Consider the following 21,299-nt stretch of genomic DNA (forward strand, 5'->3'; position numbering starts at 1 on the left):
CTCCCCCACCAGAGCGCAGTGGGGGGGAAGAGTCACATGAGTCAGGACCAGCCTCTCCTCCAGCGGGGAGAGAAGATGAGTCAGGGCTGACCACGCCGCCATCGGAAAGTGGGGAAATGGAGGGGAGGTCAGGTCCAGCTAGCCTCCCCGAAGGAGGGAGCAGTGACACAAGTGTAACGGTCAGAAGGAAAGTGGGAGGCTGGGCGCGCGCGCCAAGTTCAAATGTGCAGGAGCGCGGGACAGCAGAAAACCCGGATTGGGAGCCAGGTCCTAAAGCCCGAAGGAGGGAGGGGGAAGAGTCAGGGGACTCAGCGTCAGAAGAGTCTAGGAAGGGTGAGACCCCGACGGGCAGGCGGACCCAGAGGAGGAAAGAACAAAGGAGGAGGTGGAGCAAGGCTAGAATCTTAAACTGGTGTCAGGGGGGAGGAGATTCAGATGGAGCTTCGGCGGTCTAAAGTTAGAGACGTAGCGTTGCACACTGCGCCTGAGGAAGTGAAACTGAACTTCAATAAAGACTTTTATGCTAAACAACGAAGCAGCGTTGGTCTTCTGTGAGCTGGGACCTCGGGCAGCGCTGACACATACGCTTCAGGTTACAGATTCCGCTAACCCAGAAATAATGCTTCAGGTTAAGAACTTTGCTTCAGGATGAGAACAGAAATCGTGCAGTGGCGGCGCGGCAGCAGCAGCAGCAGGAGGCCCCATTAGCTAAAGTGGTGCTTCAGGTTAAGAACAGTTTCAGGTTAAGAACGGACCTCCGGGACAAATTAAGTACTTAACCCGAGGTACTGTATAAGTTTGTATCTGCTTTCAGGCAGACTCAGTGTCTCAATGTCTTGGTCTCTGTGCTCTGTGGAAACTCTGTCTATGCTCTGAAGCTAGTTTAAACTTCTGTTCACTATGCTGTTATTTGCAAACAAGTTTATTTTAACTCAGTAAAGCTTTTATTCTTTTACCGAAGCGTCAAGATACACAGCTGGGAGGTCTGAGGCAGCAGAGGTGGTGGGAGCAGAGATACTGCAATACTTGCCCTCCATGATCTTCCACAGCCACTGCCCTCTTAACAGCAGCAGTCATCGCCAAAGTGAAAGCAGTGGTTGGAGATGTTTCAAGACACTCCAGCTGTGCGTTTGACTTCTTCCGGTGTGAAGCCCATGACTTTTTCAGGTGTGAGCGGCCATGACCCTGGCAGGAGTGCTCCCTAAGGAACTCCTCCTTTTGGAAGACTGCTTGGAGTGTGTGGCCTCCCTTCTCCCGGTCAAACTGAGTGAATTTGATGAAGCGTGTTCTCCAATAAATGAGAGCACGTGTTGCGGTGTGGGCCACCAGGCCAGGCCTCTTGTTGCCAGGCAGGTTAATAGTTGTTGCCTGGCACTATGATTGGGTAACCGGGTTGCTGGGGCAAATTGTATGTTGCAAATTGGGCGGGTGGGACCATAGTCTTTAAATATTGGTGCACTCTGGTTTCTCTTTCTCTTTGCAGAGTGCATCGGATCACCCACCCGCCCGCCCTCTTTTCCGGTTGACCTTGCTTTGCCTGTCATGGGGTCGTCTGCTTTGGAGCAGGGGCCTAGTAGGAATTTTGCCATTTGGTGATTGGCTGTGCCATTTGGTTTTTGCCTACTACTCAGCAATTCGTCACAACTTGTAAGGTTGCGGTTAGGCATTGGTTATAATATGCTGGTGGTGGAGGGGTCAGGATAGGCTGTGCCTGCCCCTCCAATTGTGCTGAAGGGAATTCCGTTAAAGGAATCCTGGGGCTTGCCACAATTTTGTCCAATCCCTATCATGGGACAAGGGCCGCCCAATCCCTGTCATGGGAATCCCTGTCATGGGACCAGGGCCGGCAAGCTTTCGGGGAGCTGCTGGGGTGAGCGGCGTGGGTCCGACACTTAGCTCAAATGACCCCCAGTTTGACTTTCTCTTCTACTGGCTACCGATCGGACCTCGGGATGTCAGCTCTGTCCCAGGCGGGGGGACAGATAGTCATAACCAATGTCTAAACAACCACTCACTGATTTTGTATTTTAATAAAGTTGTGGCCAAAATAGTGCCCAAAAACCAAAACTAAAATTACGTGTTATGTGTGAAGTTATTTGAGGGGTGGCCTGGGGACCTACACACGCAACACAAATGCCTTGGGTCTTGTGGAGGAATCCAGATAGTATCGCTTTTAGTTATAGACAGCACTGATAAACCTAAGAAGATGACAAATAATTTGCTCATATAATAGGACAGGTAGCGTCAAATGTCTGTGTGAGAGAAAGAACTCTTCAACAACCACCCCCTCCAATTTCAAAAGAAGGTATTGGCTTGAGGGCTGGCTGTAATTATAATTTAGTGTGACCTTAAGGCAAGTGCTTATTATTTCAAAGTCTGTGAGGAACCTGTGTGTATGGGCATGCTTGGGCCTTGAGGGTACATATAACTACAGGGACACTGCACTGGAGAAACGAGAGGTCACAGACATTCCTCTGCTCTTAACCAATTCTGCCCATCTATATGAGAGCAGAAAGAAATATATCACTCATTTCTGGCACAGTGCAGTCCTACGTTAAGAACTTGAAATCAGTGGGACAACTTTAACTCCTTCAAAAGTTCTTAAGTTCGGCTGGACTATGCCCCGTATTATTATTTTCAATACTTCTGAAGCACATTATCTCTGTCCTCACCCTACAAACAAAGCGAAATAGCTGGAGAATGATCATTGCTGCTGCGGCTGTGAATGTTGTTTGTACGGACGCTAATCTATATGCAAACCCCGCAAATTCTGTCAGGTGCGCCTGAAGCCATCTGGTTCTCCCCAGTCACCTAGCTGCACTTTAACACCCTTTAGCTGGCTGTTATTTTCATTTGAAAACACAGCAGGTGTTGCCCGCAAGCTGTAGATGGGCTTTTATTTCTCTGGGAGCAAAACTTGTTGTTCATGTTGCAGTATTTTTTTTTTTAAAAAATATTATTTTTTGTGTGCCTAACAATAAGGCCTCAGTTAGTAGAAACCAGCATTCAGCCACACAATGCCGTCCATGAATCATTTTCCCCCCAAGCAACTTTGCATACTTGTTTGTCACTGCTCCCAAGGCTATCCACAACAGTATCATTCCCTATTATACAGTATCCAAGCCCCATTATATCCTATTCTTTATACTTATGTACAGGAAGCTGCAAGCTCTGCCTATGCCACCTTCATTCCAAGTTCTCAACAATTAAGACTTTTCTTTCTTTATTTTCCAAAAAGAAGGGTTCTTGGGGGGGGGGAATCTAAGTCTTCTTGGCTCAAGCAGGTTGTTTGTGTCTTCCTCAAAATGTAGTGCAGTTTCCTGCTGTTGTTAAGCTGATGAGAGCAACAAATACTTGCATTGTGCACAACAGCATTTTCTGGCTATTATCCAATATCCAGCCTGATTAGCAAAGTTAAGATGTGTGGAAACCTGATTTTCAGATCTACCATTTACCTATTTAGGTAAAGGTAAAGGGACGTGGGTGGCGCTGTGGTCTAAACCACTGAGCCTAGGGCTTGCCGACTGGAAGGTCAGCGGTTCGAATCCCCGCGACGGGGTGAGCTCCCGTTGCTAAGTACCAGCTCCTCCCCACCCAGCAGTTTGAAAGCACGTCAAAGTGCAAGTAGATAAATAGTAGATAAATACCTCCGGTGGGAAGGTAAACGGCGTTTCTGTGAGCTGCTCTGGTTTTGACAGAAGCGGCTTAGTCATGTTGGCCACATGACCTGGAAAAACTGTCTGAGGACAAACATTGGCTCCCTTGGCCAGTAAAGCGAGATGAGTGACTGGACTTAACCAGTCAGGGGTCCTTTACCTTTACCTGGTAAAGGTAAAAGTAAAGGTAAAGGACCCCTAGATGGTTAAGTCCAGTCAAAGGCAACTATGGAGTGCGGTGCTCCTCTTGATTTCAGGCTGAGAGAGCCGGCGTTTGTCCGCAGACAGCTTTCCGGGTCATGTGGCCAGCATGACTAAACTGCCTCTGGTGCAACAGGACACTGTGACAGAAACCAGAGCACACAGAAATGCCATTTACCTTCCCACTGCAGTGGTACCTATTTATCTACTTGCGTCGGCGTGCTTTCAAACTATTAGGTTGGCAGGAGCTGGGACAGAGCAACGGGAGCTCACCCCGTCGCAGGGATTTGAATAGGCGACCTAATCGGCAAGCCAGTGGTTTCAACCACAGCGCCACCCATGTATTTATTTATTTTTAAAGGAGCAAACGTGGTACAGTGGTTCCTCAGGTTACATATGCTTCAGGCTACAGACGCTTCAGGTTACAGACTCCGCTAACCCAGAAATATTACCTCAGGTTAAGAACTTTGCTTCAGGATGAGAACAGAAATTGTGCTCTGGCGGTGCAGCGGCAGCAGGAGGCCCCATTAGCTAAAGTGGTGCTTCAGGTTAAGAACAGTTTCAGGTTAAGAACGGACCTTGGGAACAAATTAAGTACTTAACCCGAGGTACCACTGTATTGTCGGATTTAGTTGCATTTGAGTGAGTGACACAAACGGGTACAGAGGAGGGTATGAGGTGACAAAAGGCAAGTCAAACGTGGCCTTTGAGCAGTTTATTGTGTCTTACTTGCTGAGAGGACCCATGCAGAGTGGGCATATCAGATCTCTGTGCAGTAATGAAACACATAAGAAAGAGGTGAGCTTGGAAATAATAATAATAAATGCTTGTATAATTTGTGACTCACCCGCCTGAACAATGCCCACCTGCTATGTACTCTTGCCTGATGGGAACTTGACAAGGGCCTGTTTTGGCAGCCAATGGCAGTTGAGAAGGGAACCCAGGAAGTTGTTAATGAGCGCCTGGGATGCCATTTCAAGTGGGCTGACCTTTGGCTCTGTGGGGAACAAGCTGTACAGCGCTATCATACCCTTCAACATTTCTCCAATGGAAATAGGGACACCCTATGGAAAAGCAGGACAATCCTGGATCAAATCAGAAACCGGGGAAGCTTCTGTAAATCAGGGATGTCCTTGGAAAATAGTGACACTTGGAGGATCTGCACTATTTGAAGCCATGAGGGTAGTGAGCAGTTTTCAAAGGACATGGTCTTGAGGCATCTGATCAAGATTTGTATTTTAAAATGAGCTTAAAAAATATATTTGCAAATGTTTGTGTGCCAGGCAGAAGACCAGCTGGCTAAAAAGACTTTGGCAGATGTTTATCTTCCTGTTCAAGGGCCCCACTGATTTATTGCAGGAGACGAGTACTTCAGGGTTGTAAAAGGAAATTACAGGCTAGGAGCAAAAGGTCATATTGACCATACAAATTACAGAATACAATCGAGCTGCAAAAACACAATTAAGAGTTGGTAAATAGTAAGAATTATTGTGCCTCCCATTAGAAACTTGAGCCACATTTTCATAAGGTGAAAAGGGCAAATAGAAACAGCAGCTGGACTAGGCAAAGCAGCTCTCTGAAACTGCTTTGAAGCTTTAGAGAACTTAGAGAAATTAGCTTTTACTAAGTTCCCTTTCTTCTAAAAATCTATATATGTTATGTATGAAATATATTGGCTTAAATGTAAGTATGCAAAGGATTTAGAAAGTAAGAAATGTTAGATTCTTATGTTAGATTCTTATTTCATAGATGGTGTGTGAGAAGGTGAACCCAAGATCTCTTTAAGATAAAAATTAAAAACCATGCACCATCTGCTTTAGCCATCTGTTTTGCAGTGAATAGGGCAACAGGGGCCAAAGGTTATCTGGTAATTAAGGTGCCTGGTCGAGGTAAATGTAAGATATATGGCTACTTGTCTGCCATTTATGGATAGAAGGAAATATAGCTCTTTGTCTCCCATAAAAGGTAATAGGAAATGGGTGTATCTTTTATGATTGGTTCTAGCAAACAGCCAATAGGAATTTCAACCAGGCTGATTGGACAGAGGCAGCCAAAGGAGGAGCAAGGGGGCTGGGCTGAGGAAATGTAAGTGCTGGCCATCAGGGCTGGAGTGGGCAGAGCTTTGGTAGCCATATACCACTGTGTCTCTCATTTATTTGTCTGACAAATAAATTATTATTTTAATTTCTCTATTGCTGCGTTGAATATTTCATTCCAGCTAAGTGTTAACCACAAGCAGGGTGCTACAGTCTCAGATAATCCACTTTTCTTTTAGTGAAGTATTTTATTCAAAATGTGTAGGTGAGGCATCTCACAACTAGTGGGTTATCAGTATTATGTGCAGTATGGAAGCCAGGGCTCCCTTCCTTCCTTCCTTCCTTCCTTCCTTCCTTCCTTCCTTCCTTCCTTCCTTCCTTCCTTTCCATCTCCAGAGAAGCTGCCAGGGTTAGGAATAGTGGTCAGATTAACACCATACATTTAAATCAATGTTATACTTCTTTAAAAGTCTTGGCTTCCCCAAAAGGATCCTGCAGTTTGATAAGGGTCTACTAACACTTTTCAACACCCTTAACAAACAGACTAAGTTGCTGCTGCTGATTTTCAAATATAAATACAGCCTGCTCTCAGACAGCTGTAAACTTTACATACTTCAGAAGATGCATACCTTCTTCCTTTTTGTGTGTGTCAATATTTGTGGGCTGTACAAACACTTCAGATGTTTCCATTTCCCCACACATTAAAACTTCCCTGAACAGGGCTGCCTTCAGATGTCTTCTAAATATCAGGTAGTTGTTTATCTCTTTGACTTCTGATGGGAGGGCGTTCCACAGGGCGGATGCCACTACCAAGAAGGCCCTCTGCCTGGTTCCCTGTAGCTTTGCTTCTCACAGTGAGGGAACTGCCAGAAGGCCCTCGACGCTGGACCTCAGTGTCTGGGCAGAACAATGGGGGTGGAGACGCTGCTTCAGGTGTACTGGGCCGAGGCCGTTTAGGGCTTTAAAGGTCAACACCAACACTTTGAATTGTGCTCGGAAACATACTGGAAGCCAAGGTAAGTCTTACAAGACCAGTGTTATGTGGTCTCGGCGGCCGCCCCCAGTCACCAGTCTAGCTGCCGCATTCTGGATTAGTTGTAGTTTCTGGGTCACCTTCAAAGGTAGCCCCACATAGAGCGCATTGCAGTAGTCCAAGTGGGAGATAACTAGAGCATGCACCACTCTGGCGAGACAGTCCACAGACAGGTAGGGTCTCAGTCTGCATACCAGATGGAGCTGGTAGACAGCTGCCCTGGATACAGAATTGACCTGTGCCTCCATGGGCAACTGTGAGTCCAAAATGACTCCCAGGCTGCGCACCTGGTCCTTCAGGGGCACAGTTACCCCATTCAGGACCAGGGAGTCCTCCACACCAGCCCACCCCCTGTCCCCCAAGAACAGTACTTCTGTCTTGCCAGGATTCAACCTCAATCCATTAGCTGCCATCCATTGGAGGCCTCCATCCTGCCTCCAGGAACTTGCACAGGACCTTCACTGCCTTAACTGGTTCTGATTTGAAAGAGAGGTAGACCTGGGTATCATCTGCATATTGATGGACACCCAGTCCAAACCCCCTGATGATCTCTCCCATTTTATTAATTTTCCAAAAAGTAACAAAAATAAAAACAACAGTACAAAAACCAAACCAAAACAAAACAAATTGACTTCTGTCTAGTAGTCCCTTCCTTGGGTCCAATATTTATCAAAATACTGCATGTCCATTGTTAAATTTAAAATCCATTTGTATTACCTATTATCCATTCATAACTAAATTACAAGTAACTTTAAAACCCTGCTAATGACCTGTGTACAATGCTTCTGTAGATATGCAATAAACGTCTTCCATTTTTCCTTAAATCCGTTCTCGTCTCTTCCTCTTAGTTTCATTGTCAATTTTGGAGTTTCAGCATGTTCCATTAGTTTAGCTTGCCAGTCTTCTTCAGCTGAGGCCCTTTCTTCTTTCCAATGTCCGTGTGGCTGTAGTTCCATACATAGATTCTTGTATGATTTTGGTAAATCCACTTCTGTAATACCTAATAGGAAAGCTTCTGGGTTGTTTTAACAAATGTTATTTTAAACATCTTCTTCATTTCATTATAAACCATTTCCCAATATTTCTTTATAATTTTACAATCCCACCACATGTGAAAAAATGTCCTTTCTGTTGTTTTACATTTCCAATGCTTGCTTTCCTTAGTTTTATACATTTTAGCTAATTTAACTTGAGTTAGATACCATCTGTACATCATTTTCATATAATTTCCTTTAATCGCCCCACAAGCAGTAAATTTTATCTCATTATTCTGAAGTTTTTCCCATTCCTCCATCTGAATGTTATGTCCCACATCTTGTGCCCAAAATACCCCAGATGGGTTTCTCAAATGTGTGCAAGGTATATACAACATCCGTTCAACTGGATTCATTTGCTTGGTGCTCACGTTAGTCTCAGTTTAGCTTGGTTCTTGTTCAGCAACTGCTTTGCTTAGAGCAACCCAAAGAGAAGAAGGGAGACCTGCATGAGCATCTACAGGGAGGAAATCACACACGCATCTACTTTGCAATTCAGACAGATTTCCCCCCTACTTGACACACTTCTTTTTTTAACTTAACCAAGGCTGGATCTAGACACGTCAAATAATTGATGCAGTTCAACTCGGAAACTGCAATTAATCCAGAATGCGGCAGCTAGACTGGTGACTGAGAGTGGCCACCGAGACCATATAACACTGGTCCTGAGAGATCTGCATTGGCTTCCAGTACGTTTCCGAGCTCAATTCAAAGTGTTGGTGCTCACCTTTAAATCCCTAAACAGTCTTGGTCCAGTATACCTGAAGGAGCGTCTCCACCCCATCGTTCTGCCCGGACACCGAGGTCCAGTTTTGAGGGTCTTCTGGCGGTTTCCTCACTGTGAGAAGTGAGGTTATGGGGAACCAGGCAGAGAACCTTCTCAGTAGTGGCGCCCGCCCTGTGGAATGCCCTCCCATCAGATGTCAAGGCAATAAGCAACTATCTTACTTTTAAAAGACATATGAGGGCAGCCCTGTTTAGGGAAGTTTTTAATGTTTAATGCTGTATTGTGTTTTTAATATTCGGTTGGGAGCCACCCAGAGTGGCTGGGGAAACCCAGCCAGATGGGAGGGGTATTATTATTATTATTATTATTATTATTATTATTATTACACTTTTTCTTTACCAATCTAGTGGAGTCCCAGGATTAATGGGCTGTAGACCCACTGAAATTGATAGACCTAAGTCAATCATATCCATTTATTTAAATGAGTCTACTCTGAGTATTACAACTCATTGGCTTCCATGTCAGAGCCCCAATCCAGAAAAATAAATTAATCATTGTACTTTATCCTTTTGAGCTCTATGGCAAACGAGTCATGGCTAAATTAAGTCTCCTTCATGACAAAGTGTAAACTAGCTTTCCCTAGGTCCAGATCAAGCTTCTTAAGAAGCAGTGGGATGTCTTTTTCACCACAAAGGAAACTAAGAAAGCTGAAGGCAGGAAGTGTCTCCACCCTGATCCACCCAAAACTGGAAAAAGAACAGAAAAAGAAAACCTAGCTTGATTTTCCAAACCTTAAATGTTAACTTGGCAGTTTTCACTTGTTTCGTTTGTGTAACCTGCAGAGATGTCTGGACTGGATCTGATCAAAAGAATGACTGCTGGCGAGGACACAGTATCTTTTAAAAATGAAGCTCATCAGTGATAAATCACTATTAACATGTCAGCCTGTTCTTTTTCCATTTCCATATAATGTAACCCTCGGGTGAATGAAAATGTCAAACCATTTCTTCAGAGGGCCTTTACTTTTACTTTTAATAAAACAGAGCGAAGGTATGATGGGGCCTCCTGAGCAGAAACTGATAAAATATCTCATATTTAAAGGTACATTTATTAAACCCATTGATCTTCATACATGGCGCAGCCATACCCTTCCCCTTGTTATAGCAGCATCACAGGACAGCATGACCTTAAAATGAGGACTTAATTTTGTGTACCTAGAACATATTCTGCTCTTGCTAGAATTAGAGTGGAGAACAATGTGGGAGGAAATAGAAAAGGGGGTTAAATGTTGTTGAATAAGCAACTGCAGAACTTTTCTTCTCTTTCTTTTAAGGAGATAGTATTTTGGGTTGAACTGAAATCTGGCATTGGATAAAATCTGCATTCTAAGTTGCTTACACACACACACACACACATGGAACAGAGTACAGAATAAGAATACAGAAGGTCCAATAAACATTGGCAAAGTAGCTTCTATAATTTTGTCTATATGTGGTGGAAATCTATAGAAGCTCATTTACAATTTTGTTTTCTTACAAGAAATATTCAGTATATCGATATGTTGCAGATAAGTTATTTGTTATTGGCATGACAAAACTGCAGGATGGCCTACAAATAGCTAGTGCTGGTAAATTAATGGTGGTATTAATCCAGTGGTCCAGTATATCTGAAGGAGTGTCTCCACCCCCATCGTTCTACCCAGACACTGAGGTCCAGCGTCGAGGGCCTTCTGGCAGTTCCCTCACTGTGAGAAGCAAAGCTACAGGGAACCAGGCAGAGGGCCTTCTTGGTAGTGGCATCCGCCCTGTGGAACGCCCTCCCACCAGATGTAAAATGAAAAAACAACTACCAGACTTTTAGAAGACATCTGAAGGCAGCCCTGTTTAGGGAAGCTTTTAATGTATGATGCACTACGGTATTTTAATATTTTGTTGGAAGCTGCCCAGAGTGGCTGGGGAAGCCCAGCCAGCCAGATGGGCGGGGTATAAATAAATAAATTATTATTATTATTATTATTATTATTATTATTATTATTATTATTATTAATTTAAGCCTTACTCAGAGTTGTCATTGGCATCTATCATGAAAGACCAAGGAGTGCACCTCTGGGAGTGAAGTCAAACCACTGCCTTAGCAGCACTGAAGTGACCTCTCCTGGGTGCAAGCCTGGGCAGTGTGTATGGAGGTCCTGGGCTGCCTAGTGTGTATGGAGGTCCTGGGCTGCCTAGATGTCAAGTATGGGAGTTCCTCTCTCCCTTCTGGTAGCTCACCAATAAGAATTAACGAGCATCTGGTAGATTTATAGTCTTTTTATTGCAGTATCAGGTTGCAAACACAGATCGGTATCTCTCTGCAAGGATAGCAGTTGCTCGCTTTGACTCCTCCCCCCCCACTTCCGCAGCAAGAAGTGCGCCAATGGGATGTCCCTACTCCTCTGTCTCTCTTTTGTTCTCTGACATACTCGAACCTCTGAGTTTGGGTGGAGGGAGGAGGTTCCCTCCCTTCTTGTTGCCTAGCTACTATCTCAAAACTCGGCAGCTCCTCTCTCAACTGGGCAGCTTCTGTCTCTGCCTGTCTCTCTGCTTCTGGAAATGCTGGAAGCAGGGAGGGTGAATATTTCTCCTCCTCTTCTGTTAGGAACTGGTCTCCCTGCAATTGCATTTCCCAATCTTCCGATCCAGAGCAGCCCCTGACACTAGACAAGACTACCCACCCACCCCGCTTCTCGACCTTGCAGATGTGGTCCAAAGGAAAGCTTTTGTTTGGCACCAGCTGGGATGTAGGCGTTGCCAGAAGGAGGTATAGAAAGCACTGGACTTGAGACAAGCAAGGGTCCTCTGGGAGAGATCCCTTCCTCCAAGTCCAGTTCCCACCAGTCTCTCTCTCTCTCTCTCTCTCTCTCTCTCTCTCTCTCTCTCTCTCTCTCTCTTTCTCTCTTACACACACACACACACACACACACACACTGTTTCATGTTCATACACTGGGGCTTGGCAACCCAAGCCTGATCCCGACATCATTACCAGTCAGAGTAGATCATATTGAGCTAGAGGGATCAATTTTTCCAACTCAATATAGGGCAGCTTCCTATGTTCCATCCAGTCATACCTCAGGATAAATATGCTTCAGGTTAAGCATGTTCGGGTTGTGCTCCGTGGCGACCTGGAAGTAATGGAGTGCATTACTTCCGGGTTTTGCCTCTCGCGCATCCACAGACGGTCAAAATGACATCAAACGCATGCGTGGAAGTGGCAAAATGCAACCTGCGCATGCGCAGACGCGCTGTCACGTCTTATGTTATGTTCAGGATGCGAACGGGGCTCCAGAACAGATCCCATTCGCATCCCGAGGTGCCACTGTACTGGAGCTGCAGTAAGTTTGGGGCCAGTGCATTCAATAGGATACAGTGGTGCTGGATCTGTATCACACATCAGTTCAAATTCCTACTTAGCGGTGACTCCTGCAAGGAACAGATTTGATCGGAAAATATCGAATCTGCATTGGAAGCGTTTCAGTGCATTGCATCATGGTATTTGTTGTGGTATATTCCACAGATGGGTTGCACGTGCGTGTAACAATTCTACGCCACAATGTGGCAAGGGGTGTGCAGCAGGGAGTCATGTTCAAAACTCTTTAAGTTTGGGTGTGAAGACCACACAATGAGCTTCAAGGCCAAGCCCTGCACCTTGGCCTAAATCCATCAATCCATACTCTTCAACTAAAGAGAAGGGGGGTGGGGAATGAGAAAAATACAATCACCAAGCAAAATTGTTTATAAACAGTGTTTTTATACATTTTCCATAAGGCATTGACTTTGCTGCTTTCAACTGCTAACACTTTCCATATTGTACATGGGATTACATTCACATGCAAAAGATGCCTATCACACATTCAAGACGAACATGTATGCACTGACAATGCACAGAGCACAGATGTAAGAAGGAGAATCAATGCATGTTGAGTATCGTCCAAAGATAGTGCACCAATATTTTATTCTCTTGCGGTGTATGGTAACCATCTGTGGCTCTTTCAGACTTCACACACATACACCCTCCCTTGCATGATTATTTTCATTGAACATACACAGCCAGTAGATTTTGCAAGGGTGAAGATAACTTTTAGTTGTATTAAATCCTAGGGTTGGAGGCCATTAAAAGTTCTTCAAAACCACCAAGCACAAGGCTGAAGTGCAGTTCATTTGCATCTTTTGCCATTCAGATTCTTCTGTGTTGAGAAGCCCAGGTTGCAGAAGTGATTGAGGGACACTTCTGCCAACACCCTATGTCATGAGTTTGTGGCTTTCGATACCTGGTCACCATCTTCCATGCCATCAGCATCCTTGAGCCTGCAAGAACTGCCTTTGGATAACTGCCTGTTATTTAATGATGGACCATTGTTCACAAACCATCTGTGGGAAGCACCACCCAAAGAAGAACACTATGTAAGTTCAGCATGATAGTCTCTCCATACATCTGGAGATGTGTGGAATAGCACAGTGGACCCACCATATGTACAAGGCTGGAGAAACCTTTTCAGCCCAAGCACCAGATTTCTTCATGTGCAACTTTCTAGGGGCCCATGTGTCTGTGGTGGGGCCAGACGCAAAAGCAGATGGAAATGTTCACACAAAAGCCAGACATTTATACATGCACACTCACGTTTCTCGACTCACAATCCAAGCAAGCAAGCATTAATGGAGTTCAAGCACATATTCAAGTCAGGCAAAAGCACTTGAGGAGAGTGTGACAGTGTCACGAGGGCTGACAGGAAAGTGCTGGACCCCCACAGGTCAGGAAAAGGCCAGAGGCTTGAAAGGCAATGGGCTATTATTCACAGAAACTGAGCTCCAGCCCTGCCTTTCGCCTCTAGCCTCTCACTCTGCAGCCCTCCCCAACAAATGGAGACTTTGACGTGGAGGTGAGTTCCTCCTCTAGGCCTGTTTGGTCCATTGCTCAACAACACGTAGGACTCTCCTAGAGCGGGGTGTGAGGAGGACTCGGCCTTTCCTGCTGTGGGATGGCAGATGTACCCTCTGATTCCTCCATGTCTGTGCCTGTGCTCACAATGAGATGCTCAGCCTCCAACCCTGTCCTGTTCTACCCTGTTCTGACACACCCACACCCTCGGGATTGCTCCAACTCCTTGCTTCCAACACCTCCCAGTTTGTCCCTTCCCCAGCCTCCTTCCTCTTGTCCCACCACCAAGATCTGCCCTCATCTTCCCTGTCCTCCTGCCACTCCTCCTCATCCAGCCAGCCCCTGACAGACACTATGAGGCATAAGAATCAGCTTCCTGTATAGAGAATAATTCTGTTCTCTCTCACGGCTACACTGGCTATCCAGGGAGCAGGAACCGGCCAGCCTCCTGATGTTGTTGGACTTCAACTCCCAGCAGCCAAACGGTCAGAGATGATGGGAGTCAAAGTCCAGCAATATCTGGAGGGTTACTCACCCTTGTTATATGTGCAGGAGCACCAATCTACTCACAGTGTCAAAGCATCATGATAACAAAGCCTTCTCTGTCAGATTTACTTGTGGATAATGTTGGGTAATGGGAACTTTCTGAGTAGCTTGTGTGAACTTGCTGTTAAAATAACTCCCTCAAGATGCAGCTTTGACTGCTAGAATTGGGAAATGCTTGTCTTTTCCTCAGCAATTTTTTTTTTTTTTTTTGCTTTCTTTCTTAACACATGCAAGATTCGGGTGTCGTTCATATTTGCTTCATGGCTCTATTGCCAACACAACCAACAACAAGAAGAAAGGCTAAGAAAGAACTCTCCGAATTGAAAGGTGAGGAAAGGGATGGGGAGTGTACAAGATGCTGGGGCAGCCCAAACAGTTCATCAACAGCCTTGTAAACACATGACAGACTTGGAGACAACTTCAAAGTGGCTGAGGCGACTGCCAAGGGAGCTGGCCAAGAAGACAGCTGCTGCTGTTGGTGGGGGGAATATCTTCTGCATCTTGGCATTTGGACTGGGTGAATGAATGCATATCAGAGGTTCGAAGGACGAATCAGTTATAGGCTGCAGCAAGTAACATGTTGTTGTTGTTTAGTCGTTTAGTCGTGTCCGACTCTTCGTGACCCCATGGACCAGAGCACGCCAGGCACTTCTGTCTTCCACTGCCTCCCGCAGTTTGGTCAAACTCATGCTGGTAGCTTCAAGAACACTATCCAACCATCTCGTCCTCTGTCGTCCCCTTCTCTTTGTGCCCTCCATCTTTCCCAACATCAGGGTCTTTTCCAGGGAGTCTTCTCTTCTCATGAGGTGGCCAAAGTATTGGAGTCTCAGCTTCAGGATCTGTCCTTCCAGTGAGTACTCAGGGCTGATTTCCTTCAGAATGGATAGGTTTGATCTTCTTGCAGTCCATGGGACTCTCAAGAGTCTCCTCTAGCACCATAATTCAAAAGCATCAATTCTTTGGCGATCAGCCTTCTTTATGGTCCAGCTCTCACTTCCATACATCACTACTGGGAAAACCATATCTTTAACTATATGGACCTTTGTTGGCAAGGTGGTGTCTCTGCTTTTTAAGGTGCTGTCTAGGTTTGTCATTGCTTTGCTGCAAAAATGTGTTGGCCTACTTGTGCTTACTCAGCATTTAGTCTGCAACCACTTAACCTGCCGGATTTTGGCCTGAATGCAACAAACTGAGGGATCCAACCCGCTCTCTGTTTTCAATGCACATGGGTGCCATTTTTATTCATTAAAGAATGATGTGAAAGTTCATGGGGCTGTGAACTGTGAACTGTGTGTTAGGCCGGATTTGCAGCCTGCTGAAGCCTGTTTTTATTGTATACCATGGGTGCAGAGAACCCATGAGGGTTGCAATATTTCAAAAAGTAAAAACCAGGAACCCCTCCCCCCACAAGGTTGTTTAATTTTTTAAGGAAGACCCCAAAGTTGTTTCCCCCACCCCACCCCAAATGCGATTTTTCAATTGACTTGCAAGGCACCACCTTTCGGAAATTCCCCCCCGATATCAATTCCGCCTTCGAACTCCCGGCAATGTCTGGGAAAATTCAGACGTATGGCAGCCCTACATTAGGTTAATAGAAGTATAGCAAGTAGCAGTCAGGGAGGCGGCGCAGGAAGAGTTGCTGCCAGTTCCTGAGAGGATAGCATGGCGAGGTTAGTGTGGTGTAGGCACAGTGGCACGAACGTCAGGTCCCTCAACTCTCTCAGCATATACACATCATTGAGCTGCAGCCAACCAGGGCTCTGCGGTGTGTGTCCCCAGGTGCTTAGGAAGGTTTGTCTGCACACCTGTGTATGCATTTACTGTGTGAGACACCGGCATAGTATGAGGGTAGCTGTGGCAACACACCCATGTAAAATACAGTGGTACCTCGGGTTACGTACTTAATTCGTTCCGGAGGTCCGTTCTTAACCTGAAACTGTTCTTAACCTGAAGCACCACTTTAGCTAACGGGGCCTCCTGCTGCCGCCTCGCCGCCGGAGCACGATTTCTGTTCTCATCCTGAAGCAAAGTTCTTAACCCGAGGTACTATTTCTGGATTAGCAGAGTCTGTAACCTGAAGCGTATGTAACCCGAGGTACCACTGTATGGCTGGTTCATAATGTCTGTTGAGGGATGCAATGCCTTTCACAGATAGCTCTCAATAGACTTTTTAAAAGCAGTCCTCTGGCCGCATTCCATACCTCAGCTGTGCTTTACCAAAGTCTTTCTCTCTAGTCCTTGGTACATCTTGAATAAGGTAAAAAAAAACCCCCACAACAGGAGGGTTTTGTAGTCTGAATTGCTAGGCAAAAAGCGTCCCGTTCCCTCTGACCCTCTTGATGTTGTGGTATTTATATTTCCTCCCTTGCCACATTTCCATTGGCATTAATATATGGCACGGGAATGTAAGTACTTGGAAAATATGCTTGCAGTTGCAGGCTGATTCTTACAAGATGGAGGAGTTGTAGGAAAAAGGATTATGTGAGTTAAAAGTGTACAGGCTCAACACTCATTAAGGGGTACAACTGTTCTCAGATAATTTATATATATATATTTTTTTGCAGCTGCACTTTGGGAAATGGTTCACATTTTTTCCTAGCCACCCGGTATCCTTCGGCCATCCACCTGGATCCATGTTAATTGGATGGGTTGTAATTTTAGCTAGATATCCCTTCAGCTTTTTGTCAATGGGGGAGGCAGCTGATGTTTTTAAGACTTCCATTCTGTAACTTCTGGTGCAAACCGGATAGCAGAAATCGTTCCTGGCAAGACCAGGTATGGAGACAAACAAGAGAATATCCTACAATAGGAAAGTGGTGCTTCTTTTAAGATAATGGTCTGGGAGTGCTTAATTCTATAGCAATGGTGCATTATAAGATTTTGTCGACCTGATTTTTTCTTCTTCAAGTAGTCTCATGTAAGCCACCCTAAGCAATTTTAGGGAGACCCTGCTAGTCAGTGGGGATGAGTCAGCGTGGTGGGCAGAACTCCCTTCCCATTTTAGGCTCCAAATCCAATTCCTAGCTGCCTTTCACACAGCACTAGTCTGAGGGAATACAGACACTTCCAGCTAACTGCAAAGGCAGAAAATACATGGTTTCATTAGCCTTTACCATATGTAAAAAAATTACCTGCTCCTTATTTTTAGATGGCGAGGAGGAGGAGGATATATTTAAATTCTAACCATCTTCCAGCAAAGTAAGGAAGGCGAAAATTGTCAGTTATATTTTGTCTAGGGCTTTTTATCCCTTTCTCCTCAAGGTTTTCTTTCTCCTGCCCAAACCAGACATGAATCTGTGTTAAAATGTTCGACTCTTCCAAAATAGGGAGGAGGTGGCTTCTTCCAATCCTTTCAGAAAGCAATTTCTTTCCGAGTGAAGGAAGGAAGACTAGTATTATTAGAAGTTATTAGGGCTCACACGTTACTAATCACTTGCTTTTGGGAATGTGCTTGTCATTTACAAAAAAAATAAGTCAGGTTTTAGGCCTCCGCAGAATGGGAACTGGATAACATCATCTGAGTGTCAAGATATAGCACCTACATCTTCTATGATTTGTGGTGTTCATGAGCGACTTGGGTTTCTACCTACAGTTAGTAGTGATATGGGACTAACCATGCACTAGCACGTAATATTGCATAGGTGCTAAACTGTAAGTCTTACCCCCCAAAAGGCAGCTGTGGTATTCACTTCTCCAGGTGAAACAGGCAATTTTGGACTGAGTGCTGAGCATTGCATTTACCCTAGAACAGCCTTTCTCAACCTTGGGTCCCCAGATGTTTTGGGACTACAATTCCCATCATCCCTGACCACTGGTCCTGTGAGCTAGGGATCATGGGAGTTGTAGGCCAAAAACATTTGGGGACCCAAGGTTGAGAACCACTGCCCTAGAAGAAGGTAATGCAATGTAATTCTACTTTTTGAAAAAAGACATTGAATAATAGATCCGTTAAATCAGGGGTGGTCAGAAGCAGAGGTGGAGGATGGGAGTGCGGGGGGTGCGGTTTATCCCGGGTGTCACCACTGAGGGGGTGATAAAATGTTGGGCGGCACTCACCACGGGGCCTGTAGCATAGAGAGACTAGGGACCTGCAGGACTTGACATCTTTCCGCAGGGCCTGCAAGACAGAGCTGTTCCACCAGGCCTTTGGTCAGGGCACAGCCTGACTCCCTCCTTTGCCAATCTTTACATAACTTTAGTTTATGGTTGCCATCAATTTGATTTTAATTAATTTTTATAATGTTTTTAGAATGTTGCACTATTTTAGTGTTGTTAGCCGCCCTGAGCCTGGCTTCGGCTGGGGAGGGCGGGATATATATAAAATTTTTTATTATTATTATTATTATTATTATTATTATTATTATTATTATTATCATCATCATCATCATCATCATCATCATCATGCCCGAGCCACACGTCTCTCCTGAGAGAGACGCAGCCGCTTGGGTGCACGCAGGCTCCGTGCTGACCAAACAGTCCACCCGCTGCCTACTCCCCAGCTGTAGGGCGGCTGAGTGGGGGGAGGCAGGCAGACTCCAGAGGCCCCACAGTGCACACCGCCCCTATGGGCGGCTCGCCCCGCACCTGGGCATGCCACCCCAGGTGCCTGAGCAGCTTCCTTCGCCACTGGTCAGAAGGTGGATCTTGATCTACTGGCTGATAGCTAGCTGATTTTCAGTAGACCAGCAAGCATTTCTGACTCCAGCCCCAGTTGTCTAACAACAGCAGCAAGAAAACGAGTCCTTATAATGACATTCATTACACCGCTGAAATTGGTAAAAATTGGGGAAACCAATCTTGGTACAAAAAAACAAATTTATGGGTTCTGAACTCTCTAATTGTAAGTGTGTGCGTTTTGCACCAGGCTCACATTTTAAAAATAGTTGTTCTATTGAATGTAAATGAATATAGATATGCTGAAACTAGAAGTCAGAGCTTAAAAGGTGGTCTGGTATGCAATGTCTAACTTTCTCTCTACTCTGTTAAAGAGACTGGGAGTCCTATCTTTAATTAACATGCCCGCCCGCCCCGCCCCCCAAGCAAGAAAAAGTCAGTCTTTACCACAGCCCCTTGTATGAATGGCTTTTTCTGCAACTAAGGTGAATTTGAATTTGTACTGAACGTGCTTGAAGCATTTTTACAGCTCAGAGGTTCTGGAATGTGTCTGTTGCGGATAAAGAATTCAACAGGAGATTATATAAATCCATTGTAGTTCAATCTGCGGAGAGAGAGACAGAGAGAGAGAGAGAGAGAGAGAGAGAGAGAGAGAGAGAGAGAGAGAGAGTTAGGATTAATAAATACCTGCTTTATTTCACAACCTATTCATGAAAAGAGGAAACTCCCCCCCCCCCCTTCAATGAAACCTTTAGGACATCAATCTTCCAGATGTGGAAAGAATGTAACAGGAAGATATTTTCAATTCCCATTGGGCTATCAATAAAGTCCCCCCCCTCCTTTCCCTTCTTACTTGGAACAGAAATATATCTACACATGCTTTCCTTTCCAGCAGCTGAAACTCAATAACAAGGTATCTTTCTGGCAAACACTTCTAAAATGGTCTTCAGTGCATTTATGAAACTAAAGACCTGCGGGTATAGGGTGATATCATCATCATCATCATCATCATCCTGAAGATGAATGACTAATATTCTAACTGATGTGGACCTGGAAAGGGTGATTCTGTGCTGCACTTCTTACGGTCAGAACAACAATAGGATACAGTGACCATAGGTCATTGCACCTGCTCACCCTTCCTTTATTACCCTGATTGCTGGTCATTTCCTGGAAATGCCACAACACAACTTACTCGATTAACAGGCACTGCTTTGTTTTTATTCAAGATGTGCCAAATAATCCAGCACCCCGCTTTCCCCAAGAGGATAGCCTTGGCAGAGTATTGTGAGTTCATCACTCTGAACAAAACTTAATCTATCCAATGGATGGTACACACCTTCAAACTCTCCCAGCCCAAAATTTCTTGGCACTGTGCAATGAAACAGAACCACCCTATGGTGTCTAAGATAATTTCCTAGGGTGCAATAGCTGGAAAAGGCTACGCTTCTATCTCCACACAGAACAATGAGAAGAATCAGCTCCCCTCCTCCCCCAAAAGCCCTGAGCCATGCGATAACGGGCTCTAAATCCCTAAACTTAGAGATATCAAATCTTAGGCCTCTTACTCATTCAGGTAAATGTCACAAAATCACTTTCTTTCAAAAGCAAGGTGGAGTTTTCTTCTAATTTTTAAGGATCTACAATTATTTCATGCCTTTTACTTCTTAGATTAAATCAATTAAATGTCTCTAACAGAAAACGACAAGAACTTGATTGCCCCAAGCCTTTTATTTTCCTAGATTAAACTCATTTAAATTTCCCTAAAAGGATATGACAAGAACTTGATTGCCAAAAGCACTCAGGAATAATAGCATGAATCAGGAATGGGGTACCTGCAGACCTCAGATGCTGTTGGATCATTACCCCACCAACATCCCTGGCCATTGGCCATGTTGGCTGGGGCTGATGGGAGCCGGGAGTCCAGCAACTATCTGGAGAACAACAGGCTCCCCATCCCTGAGAAAAAGGAAAAGATATTAAATGTAGCAGCATCCCCTGCTACAGAAAGCACTGATTAGTCATGGAGTGCCAGTAACGGCAGTAAGCTTTTGTACTTGATTCAGTTGCGTGTCGAGGTCCCCAGGGCCACCCCAATAACTTACACATCACACAGAATTTTTTGTTTAAGATTTTTGGCATAATTTTGGCCACAACTTTATTGAAATACAAATTTGTGAGTGGTTGCTTAGGCATTGGTTGCGACTATCTGCCCCCACCATGGGGGACAGACTGACATTCCGCATGATGTAAAAGTCAGAATAGGGGAATACACTTGGGGGTAACGTGGAGCAGGGAACCTGCCCTCACCCCAGATGCAACCAGGAGCTCATTGCTATGGCCCGAGCCCCCTTGACAGAGTGCACAAGCAATAGTTAGCCCCCAATTCCTTTAACGGAATCCCTTGCAGCAGCAGCATTAGAGGGGCAGGCACTCAAGCTACCAAGGGCAGGCACTCAACCACTTCCCCTCAACCAACCAAACCACAAACCAATGCCTAACCGCAACCTTACAAGTTGTGACGATTTGCTACGCAGTA

This window comes from Podarcis raffonei, chromosome 2, assembly GCF_027172205.1.
Source record: "Podarcis raffonei isolate rPodRaf1 chromosome 2, rPodRaf1.pri, whole genome shotgun sequence".
Classification (NCBI taxonomy): domain Eukaryota; kingdom Metazoa; phylum Chordata; class Lepidosauria; order Squamata; family Lacertidae; genus Podarcis; species Podarcis raffonei.